This window comes from Sceloporus undulatus, chromosome 5 (genome assembly GCF_019175285.1).
Source record: "Sceloporus undulatus isolate JIND9_A2432 ecotype Alabama chromosome 5, SceUnd_v1.1, whole genome shotgun sequence".
NCBI lineage: Eukaryota > Metazoa > Chordata > Lepidosauria > Squamata > Phrynosomatidae > Sceloporus > Sceloporus undulatus.
In genome coordinates this window covers 59,182,553-59,191,245 of record NC_056526.1, presented here as the reverse complement: position 1 = coordinate 59,191,245, position 8,693 = coordinate 59,182,553, and the positions used below count along the sequence as shown (strand labels likewise).

At 41.6% G+C, this 8,693-nt stretch overlaps 1 protein-coding gene across 2 annotated transcripts in view; it reads left to right on the top strand.

The window, feature by feature from the left end:
* The first annotated feature begins 2,501 nt into the window (after positions 1 to 2,501).
* The window catches only part of TBK1 (TANK binding kinase 1), a 39,967-nt gene continuing 33,775 nt past the window's right edge, over positions 2,502 to 8,693 (top strand). For both annotated transcript variants that reach the window (XM_042468479.1, XM_042468478.1), the window contains exon 1: positions 2,502 to 2,636. The gene's annotated coding sequence lies outside the window, so the exon portion shown is untranslated. The remainder of the gene's footprint in view (positions 2,637 to 8,693) is intronic.

Genomic DNA, 8,693 nt, shown 5'->3' with positions numbered 1-8,693 from the left:
CCATTCAGATTAATGACTGAGCCAAAGGTATGGAAAATCTTGAACTATTTCAGTGGTCCAATTCACACTGCAGTAATAATGCAGTTCGCTTTAACTGCCCTGGCTCATTGCCAGGGAATCCTGGGAATTGTAGTTTATTGTGGCACCAGAGCTCTCTGACAGAGAAGGCTAAATGTCTCACAAAACGACATTTCCCAGAATTTCCTAGCATTGAGCCAGGGAAGTTAAAGTGATATCAAACTGGATTATTTCCCCAGTGTGGATAGGACCAATGTCTTCATTGTCTAAATTATAACCTAGGGCAGGGGGGGGGGGGCTTCTTTTACCTCCACAATTCCAGATTAGACTGAAATTAACTACTTATTTAGTGTCACTGCTCAGTGTCTTAGGCTTCATTCCTACTGTACTGACTGTCCTAGGCCCAGGGATATTCAACATCTTTATCAATGACTTGGATGACAGAATTGGGGTATACTTATCAAATTTGCAGATGATACCAAATTGGGAGTAGCTAATACCCCAGAGGACAGGATCAAAATTCAAAATGACCTGAATAGACTAGAAAGCTGGGGCAAAGCTAACAAAATTAATTTCAATATGGAGAAATGCAAGGTACTGCACTTAGAGCGGAAAAATGAAATGAACAAATATAGGATGGGTGACACGTGGCTGAACGATACTACATGTGAAAGGGATCTAAGAGTCCAAGTAGACCACAAATTGAACATGAGTGAACCGTGTGATGTGGCAGCTAACAAGGTCAATGCAATTTTAGGCTGCATCAATCGAAATATAGTGTCTAGATCAAGGGAAGTAATAGTGCCACTATATTCTGCTTTGGTCAGGCCTCACCTGGAATACTGTGTCCAGTTCTGGGCACCACAATTCAAAAAGGACATTGAGAAACTGGAGCGTGTCCAAAGGAGGGTGACTAAAATGGTGAAGGGTCTGGAAACCATGCCCTATGAGGAAAGAGAGGGAGCTGGGGATGTTTAGCCTGGAGAAGGTTAAGAGGTGTTATGATAGCCCTATTTAAATACTTGAAGGGATGTCATATTGAGAAGGGAGAAAGCTTGTGTTCTGCTGCTCCAGAGACTAGGACGCAGAGCAGTGGATGCAAGCTCCAGGAAAAGAGATTCCACCTGAACATTAGGAGGAACCTCCTGACAGTAAGGGCTGCTCGACAGTGGAACAAACTCCCTCGGAGTGTAGTGGAATCTCCTTCCTTAGAGGTCTTTAAACAGAGGCTGGATGGCCATCTGTCGGGGATGCTTTGATTTAAATTTCCTGCATGATAGAATGGGGTTGGACTGGATGGCCCTTGTGGTCTCTTCCAACTCTATGATTAAATGATTCTATGATTTACTTCAGGCACTGAAGTCACTAATGCTGAGAATGCATCTACACATTTTCTACACCCTGACTCTTGACCGGATGGATATGTACAGGATTGTATTTTAAAACCTATCTTGGTAAAATGTGTGTTGGTTTACTGACCTTCTGGGTTTCTTTTTGCAATTCCTCTGCATGCATGGTTGCTTGAGGAGTACCTTCACTCCACCTAGGTTTTCCAAATACAACAGCAGAGGCTTCTTGAGAAATCCAATGTTGCCTAATAAGAGGTGGGTAGCCTTGGAAAGAGCACAGGCAGCCTGAATCTCAAAGGAAGCATCTTTTTGTGTTGCTAATGGAGTTTAAATTTTGTTTCCTGGACTTTGTCTTCCAGAGCTCACATGGCCAAAAGGAATGGCCTCTGCCTGCACGGATATCTCTCCATACCATCTTAACTTTGGTGGGCTGTTGGTATCTACAGGGGTTTGGTTGCAGGAACCCACCCACCCCACCAAAATCTGTGAATGCTCAAGTCCCATTACAGTATATGCAATAGGGTAATAATACATTGGTGTCCCTTATATAGAGGCTGTCAAGACGGATCTCTTCCGGCAGGCCTTTCCTGAATAGAAAACCATGCCACCAATGTGCTCTGAATTTGCTATAGTCTGCTTGATTTGTTGATTTGTTAATGTATGGTCTTAAATTACCAACTGTTTAAATTGATGTTTTAGGGGAGGGTAGGATACTGGGCCAGGGCCAGGGGGGTTATATGTAATTTTAACTTGTAAACTGCCTTGATTGCCATTGACAAAGAGGTGGGATATAAATAAAAGCTTTATTTTATTTATTTTATAAAAAGAAATATAAAACTGTATTAATAACACGTTTGAAAATGAAACCACAGACACCCCCAAAAAGCCAGTCCCTTCACAAAATCGTTCTGTTTTTCTAAAAGCCTGTAGTTTTGTGACATCTAAATAACGACGCCTTTATTGGGCCAACACCAAAATGCAACAATTACACACTCGTTGCAAGTGCAAACTACACTTCCCAGGATTCCACAGCACACTGAGCCACTGAGTAGTCAGTAAATGAATAAATGAAGGGGCGGGCGAGGCCTAGGAGGGACGGAGGAGCGGCCTTCATGGCGGCTCCGCCTTCGAGGCCTCAGGAAGCAGGAAGCTGAAGGAGGCAGCGCGAGGAGGAGCCGGGGAGAGAGCTCGGTAGTGGGCCTTAGCAGCCACAGCTGCGGCCGGAGTTTAGGCGACCACCTTCTTCCCGCCTTCGCCGGGGGCTGCGCGGTAAGGCCCACTAGGACACCCCGGCTGAGGCGCCTCTTGCGAGGGAGAGGCCTAGGCCCAGAGGCGCGGTTTCGGTTTCCTTACAGAAACGAGCGAGTGACGAATCCCTTTTGGAGGAAGGGGTTTGGCCAGTTTAGGCTGCATCCATGCTGGTGAAATAACCAGGTTTGGCCCCGCTTTAATTTTGTCTGGCTCTCTGCTATGGAATTCTGGGAGTTGGGGCCGCTCTGGGCCCCACAACAAACTCCCAACTCCCAGAATTCCATAGCAGAGAGCCAGACAAAGAGTTAAAGCGGGGCCAAACCAGGATATTTCTCCAGTATGGATGCATCCTTGTTATTAGACTACTTTTAACTGCCATGGCTCAGTGCTGTGGAATCCTGGGAGCTGTAGTTTTGTGAGGCATTCAGCCTTCTCTGTCACAAAATACAGTTCCCACAATTCCATAGCCTTGAGCCATGGCAGTTAAAAGGTCCAAAAACACAACTTTTGCAGAAATAATCCACTATTTGAGACCGCTTTAACTGCTCCGGCTTAGCGCTAAGGAATCCTGGGAATTGTAGTTTATTGTGGTACCAGAGCTCTCTCTCTCTGACAGAGAAGGCTCAATGTCTCACAAAACTACAGTTCCCAGGTTTCCCTTGATCTGAGCCAGGGCAGTTAAAGCGGTCTCAAACTGGGTTATTTCTGCAGTGTGTTTTGGACCATTGTGGTGTCAAACCGGATTATTTCCGCTGTGCAGATGCAGGTCCTTATCGAAGTTCTTCCAAAGCTGTGGAGGCTGGAAGAAGGGCCTTTGGGGGCTGGTACAGGAAAGGATTTGTTGTTGTTGTTGTGTTGTGCCTTCATCTTTTTTTACTTACAGTGACCCAAAGGTGACTCTACCCTACAGTTTTCTTGTCAAGTTTCTTCAGAAGGGGTTTACCATGGCCATCCTCTGAAGCTGAGAGAGTGTGACTTGCCCAGTGGGTGACCATGGCTGAGTGGTGATTCGAACCCTGTTCTCCAGAGTCACAGTCCAACGCTGCAACCATTACAACACAGTGACTGACAGGAAAGGGAGTTCTGGGTATTTCCTCCACAAGCTGCCAAAAATAAATTGTTTTAAAAATCCCCATCTCTAGCCATGCAGATTTCAGCATCTAAGAGTAAGGGAACAATAGGGGTTGTGGCCAAGGAAGGGAATGTGCAGTTTCAGCCAGAAACATGAAACATAAATTGCACTATGCTCTAGTCATGCTGTCCAACACTCCCTGCCTGATCATGGGCTTCCTGCAGCCTTTCTGGGTGCATCTGCACTTTATAAACAACGCGCTTTGGCATCACTTTAAATGCTATAGCTCCATCCGATGGAGTCCTGGTATTTGTAGTTTTACAAGGTCTTTAGTCTTCTCTGCCAATGGGTGATGGTGCCCTCACAAAACTACAAATCTCAGGATTCTGGGGGATGGAGCCATGGCAATTAAAGCGGTGTCAAATAGCATTGTTTCCCCCCAGTGTTGATGCACCCTTTGTCTATACGCAGATTTCATTATTCAGAGAGCTGCCCTGTGATGCCTTCAGATTCAGATTATTATTACTGTATTATTACAACTATAAGTCGGTCTCATGTATAAGTCGTGGGCAGGTTTTGAGGCCAAAATTATGGATTTTGATATTATTTTAGCCTATGCAGGAATAAGTGGATAAGTTCAAGGTAAAACTTAAGGGCATGTAACAAAGGAAGTAAAAGATGAAGGAAAGGAAAATGATGCCAAAGCATGGTGCTGTTTTTCTATCCAGAGATTTATTATTATTATTACTACTGTATTTTGCTTTTCCAGACATTTAAAAAGCCCAGAAGTGATACCACAGTGGAGAGAGCAGAGGTGCTTATTTTAGGTCCTCTTGGGATTGACTAAACTCTCGCCTTTCGCCACTCAACTCAGAGAAGGAGAAGGTTCTTATTTTGAAAAGTTAAGTTAAATTGGTCCGTGGATAAGTCGACCCAGCTTTTTTCAGTCAATTTTCTGGCTAAAACTTCTACTTATACATGAGTATATACAGTACTTTATTATTTACATTTGTATCCTACTCCATTTCCTACAGTCAAAACATCCATGAACATGGTTCTCCTGTTCCTCATGCTTGCAACCACCTAGTGAGGTAGTTCAGGTTGAGAGAGTGTTACATGGCCAAGGTTGTGGATTGCTTCTGATGCACATTTTGATTATTTTGTTAGGTCCATTTGTGTCCCACTCCATTTCCTCCAGTGAGCTCACTACAGCCATGTGCATGATTCTCCTCTTCCCTATGCTTACTGTAATGCAGTGAGGTAATTCAGGCTGAGGGAGAGTTTACTGAATCAGTGATTGCCCAGTGAGTTTCATGACTGGAGGAATTTATGATCTGGATCTCTGAATTACTAGTCTAAATCTCTATCCCACACTAGTCGTCCAGTTCAAAGTCTGTGCACTCTAGTACTAACTCCTGAATTCCTGGGCTACGTGAGGATTGTGACTGTATATATTTATATAAAAGTCTAGAAATTTTAGTCAAAAAAATTGAACCACAAACGCAGACTCGACTTATCCATGTGTCAGTACTATAGGCTAAAGATCTTACCTGGTGAAAGGCAAAACTATAATCTGTTTCATCCATCCAACCTTTAGTGTGAGCACAAAACAATTATGCCTGTTGGAATTTTTGCCAGTGTTTTCCTTTGCTTCATCCTTTAGGTCATTTGTTACATGCCCCTAAGTTTAACCCTTGACGTATCCATGGGCCATATCAGAATCCATAATTTTGACCTCCAAATCTGCCCTCAATGTATACATGAGGTCAGCTTATAGTCGAGTAGATATGTTAGATGTATTCACACATGCATATTTTACTTGAATGGTCTCTGTGAGGGAAGCAGCCATTGTGATCAAGAACTAAAATAGCTGTTTCATATTGCTTGAATGCAAAAAAAATTTTTTGCAGTGCTGATAATGGATGGGTTTAATTTTGAAGTGCTAGGTGATTTGCATATAGGCCCTTGTATTCCTTGTAGCCATAGATGTAATCGAAGGAGCAGAATAAATTATAGACAGTGGCGTAAGGAGGCTGATAGAGGAGGGATGTGCCACTCTGCCCTGTTCCTGTACCAATGCTTGGAAATTTTTAGAATTCTAAAGCCTAGAATCCTGATGCTATCTGAGGAATTGTGGGAAATGTAGTCCCAAAAAGTAACTTTTCAGGCTCTGCTTTGTGCACTGTGCAAGTTGGCTGATGGTGGAGAGAAATCCCTTCCTTCATACATACCATACTTTGTCATTTCTCTCTTTTATGTAGACTAGTACATTTTGTGAGCTTATATTAAATCAGTAGGACGGGATATTGAAGGGCTATTCATATCTCCTCCCTCATCCTCTTGCCAAAGGTTGTGGGCTAGTGTTTATAATTTCTTTCATTTTTGTGTTGTAATTTGTTGATCATGGGCTCTGGTTCTTTAACTAGTTGCTGCCTTAAGACTATATTATGTACAGTAATAATAGAATGACTTAAATCATAAGGTGATCATGGGGGGAATAGTAGAGACTAGATGCCACAATCCTTTCCACATTAATTAATGTGTATATATTTACATTATTATTCCATATGGGGAGTTTGCAAGATAGCTTACATAGTTTTATTCCATCCATCCTCTTAATTTTTGTTGCAGCCTTGTGAGATTTTGATCCTTAGGCTTGGACCAAAAGGGTGGGGTCAATAACATGGATCCCAGATGAGTTCTAGGTTAATTGCTCTTTTGATGTGTTCCTGGCTAGTTCCAGTTTTAAGAAAATCAGTGGTGGCAAGGAATCTCAGAGCGGGGAGGGAAGTGTTAGTGGAGAAAGCAGCTGCAGCCACTACCCAGAACTACACTAGCATTTGCAGGAGAGCAAGCCTTGTTGAAAACAGATTGGCTTACATCTGAATGCGTAGGATGCATAGGATTCACAATACAAGTTGTGAAGGTTTTGGCAAATTAGTTGTATAGTAGTGAACAGGCACTAACATGTTAGCCTTTCTACTTGACTGTGGAAGTTTACACTGCAGTCTTTTTAGCAGTTGGTCATTTGTGGCAGAACTGTTGAAAAAGGAAGTTCATGATAAGTAACCACATAGTGATGTGCAATTTGAAATGGCAGCTTGTAAACCTCTGTCACTGCAGCCATATAAGATAGTCCTTAGTTACTGCAGACAGCAGGATGCAGTGCCAGGGCTCACATCTAACTAAGAGCATTCAAAGCAGAAGGCCTGGAAAGACCCAGAAAGATTATTCTACCTGTTGCTCATTTTCTTTTTCTCTTCCCCTGCCAGGGGCTAGGCCCCAGGCTACTTGTATTGGAAGTGGTTGCATGCCACAAGAAAAGAAGACTTTCTGTCCCATATCTTCCACATTGAAGAACACTAGATACCTTTGGGCAATCTCTTCTTCATGCTACCCACAGCAATCCTGACAAGCCAGAGGTAATCATAAAGTAAGGGCTGTTTTAAGGAAGAAACCCAGTTCCCTGGCTGCACCATCTGTATAGCTTTTTTAAATTGGTAATTGGGTCTGAGAAGGTAACAGAAACTACTGAAGGTAGGGGGGTTCTATTCATTACTACTTTATAAAATATTTGGATAAGTAAAGTGAAGGTCACAGCTGTATGAAGACTATTTTTTAATAATAATAATAATAATGTTACATGGTAAATATTAATGGTCTTCTCATTTGGCCTCAAACGTAGCAGATGTGGCTGAATTTTCCAAGCAGAGAAACCCAGAAAGCTAAAGTTTCCCATTGTTTTAAAGATGGCTGGTTTGCTATGTTAACTATGAGAATATATTTTGATATCTTTTTAATGCAGTATTTTCCTTTTAGCCTATTCGTTGTTCGGCTCAGTCAGCTCTCTGCACAATATCTCATAGCACTATATAATTGTAAGCTGCTCTGATAACCTTTAGGGATGAAGAGTGGGGTATAAATACCATAATAATAATAATATCACAAACCTGCCTCTTTACCACTGCAGGTTTCTGTTACTGTATTTGTTTACATCCAGAATTTCTCCCTATATTGGCTCTGATATGTTAAACTTCTTCCTTCCATTGAATGTCATGTCACCTCCGGCTTCCATTATAAATATGCATTCTTATCTCTGTTTCCCCAATCACATCTAATGTTGTGTTATTCTTTTGGTGTTGTTTTTGTTTTGCTTTCTTTGCTAAGAATCCCTTAATATCTCTCTATTACTATCCTTCTCATTCTGTTCCCACATTATAAGTCTCTATGTATGTGATTTTCTCTATTTTTTTCCTAGCCCTTTCTCTTTCAACACTTTCTTTATTTTAAAAATAAAGAAGAGCTATTTCCTGACTTCACCAGTGTTTTGCATCCCATCTCAATTACAATTTTTTTGTACTGTAGTCTGATTTTTTTGCTGGTCTGGTCCTCTTCCTTCCTTATCTCAATTGAATTTATCACTGAAGTCAGTATGTATGTATTTATTTTGTTTAATATCCTGCCCTTTTTCAATATGGGAACTAAAATAGCCAACAGAGTAAAATACTGTAAAAATAATTGTATGGTACAAATGTTATTTTTAAAAAGCATATTAAGTAGACAGTCATATTAAGATGTTTAAAACAGTTTAAAATGAATATAAAACATAAGATAAATAAAGGGACAACATGCCCCATTAAAAGACACACACAGTTAGAGACCAAAGGTGTTTTAAGTAAAAAAAAAAGTGTTTCTACTTCCGCAAAAAGACTTCAGAGAGGGGGGCAACCGAGTCTCCCATGGAAGGGAGTTCCAGCATCCTCATCAACTATACCTGTGATGGTGATGAGACAGAGAGGAAAGCACTCCCATGGAGATCTTAATGATGGAATAGGTTTACATAGTAGTAATCATGAATATCTTGCAAAGTACTCAGACAGATACAAGAAACCTGTATGGTCTGATTGACTGCAGCCTGCAAAGAGACAACTTCAAATTCTATCATGTCCCTCTTAAGTCAGAGAGAGGTAGCAATAGCCTCATTCCTTTTCCTGCTTCTGAAA